The following is a 1,954-nucleotide window of genomic DNA, read 5'->3' on the forward strand; positions in this document are numbered from 1 at the left end:
TTTATCCTTGCCTTCTTTCGGTATAGCTGAGATTATCGCTTCCTTCCAACTGGGTGGCATTTGTGCCTTCTTTAGAGCCCAGTTCAGTGTGGGGACTAAGACAGGAATTAACTCATTTTTAAATTCTTTTTACCACTCTGCCATATACCCATCTTATCCTGGTGACTTGCTTAATTTAAGCCTACTAATTACAGCTTTTAGTTCAACTTCAGTTATGTCAGCAGTCATCATTCTATTTTGTTCTTCACTTAAAGTGGGTAACTCTAGAGAATTCAAGAAGGTGTCAATTTGGGTTATGCTTCCCCCTGGAACTTTGGAATATAGAGTTTTGTAAAACACTTCAAATGCTCTTGAATTTCATGTAGCTTATTTTTTTTTAATCATTTTTGTTCTTGGATCCCTAATTCTATGAATTGTATTTTCTGCTATTTTTTTTCAGTTTCCACGCCAGTATTTTCATAGACTTAGATCCACTTTCATAATGTCTCTGTTTCAGAAACATTATATTTTTCCTCGTTTCTTGCATAGTCAGACTATTAATTTCATTCCTAACTTTAAAAAAAAATTCCTCTAATGTATCCTGTGCCAAATTCAATTTGTGCTTTTTTTCTTGTTCCTTCAGCCTACTTTGTAATTCCTCTAATTTTTTTCCTTTTTTTTGTTATATGAAGATATTGCTATAATTTTCCCTCTTAAAACAACCTTCAGAGAATCTTATAGAAGGGGAGCTGAAACCTCTCCATTATCATTGAATTCTAAGTAAAGACAAATTTCTTTTTTAATTTGTTGCTTAAAGTAGGGATCATTGAGTAGACTTGAATTTAATTTCTAAATAGTATTCTCTGGTTGTAGGTCAAAATCAACAGATAAATATATAGCTGCATGGTCACTTACATCTATTGTCCCAATTCCACAGGAGTTTAATTTGTCTTTGTCTTTTCCAAATGTTATGAAATAGTCTATTCTTGTATATACAGAATGGGGGGGGGGGGGTGGCAGAATAATGAGTGTAATCCCTTCTGCTGGGGAAAAGGTCCCTCCATATATCAATTAGACCAACATCGTGAAAAAATGTATTAACTTTCTTATGTAAGGATTTTGTTTCATAGGTTTTTCTATTGGAAGAGTCTAACTTTGGTTGTAATTGTAAATTTAAATCTTCCCCCACGTATCAGGAGACCTTCCGTTTCCATTACCACAATATTAGTAGTTTTCTGAAAGAAACTAATATCACTTCCTGGGGGTGCGTATATATTCAGTAGAGTAACTGAATTTGTATCAGTATTTCCCCTTACCAGAATATATCTGCCCTCCTTATCTCCCATTTCGCAGGGGCCATGCTAATCTTCTCTGTATCATTCCAATTTTAGTATATGTGCTGCCAAAGCAAGCACAGCCCCATTTCGAATACTTTTTCAAAATTTAGCTTGCTTGAGATAAGAATAGCAATTCCTCTCCTATGTCCTGATTTATATGAGAAGAAAAACAAATTAGTGAAGCCCATTCTCTTGAGTTTTCCATGCTCATTATCACTTGAGTGAATTTCCTGTAATTATACCACAAAATACATAGGCTTGTTTTTTTTTTCATTTTGGATAGAATTTTACTGCGTTTGATTGGATTTAACAGCCCATTGACATTAAAAGAAATGTATTTTACTTTTGTGATGGGCAAACCGTGTTTGAAATGGGGTCCAGAATTGACTCTATGAACTGTGCTGCTATTAAGAGAGAGAGGGGGAGGTGTCCAATGCAAATGAGAGAGAGGGAGAGAAAGACAAGATTTAATGTTATGGTTCCTCTGCTGATTGTTTACCTTTCTCCAAGGACACTTTGCCTGCTTGTTAAGATTCCTGCAGAGAGAGCAGGGCGGAGCCAATTGATGGACAGCCGGTGTCCAGCATATGGTGATAAAAAGCGGGTCTGTTGGGACACAGACAGACACACCACGAGAC

At 36.0% G+C, this 1,954-nt stretch overlaps 1 pseudogene; it reads right to left on the reverse strand.

Moving 5' to 3' along the window:
- Positions 1 to 1,295: 1,295 nt before the first annotated feature.
- LOC140732574 (U6 spliceosomal RNA) lies at positions 1,296 to 1,394 on the reverse strand (annotated as a pseudogene).
- Between the last annotated feature and the right edge of the window lie 560 nt (positions 1,395 to 1,954).

The sequence above is a fragment of the Hemitrygon akajei genome, chromosome 8, assembly GCF_048418815.1.
Source record: "Hemitrygon akajei chromosome 8, sHemAka1.3, whole genome shotgun sequence".
Taxonomy (NCBI): domain Eukaryota; kingdom Metazoa; phylum Chordata; class Chondrichthyes; order Myliobatiformes; family Dasyatidae; genus Hemitrygon; species Hemitrygon akajei.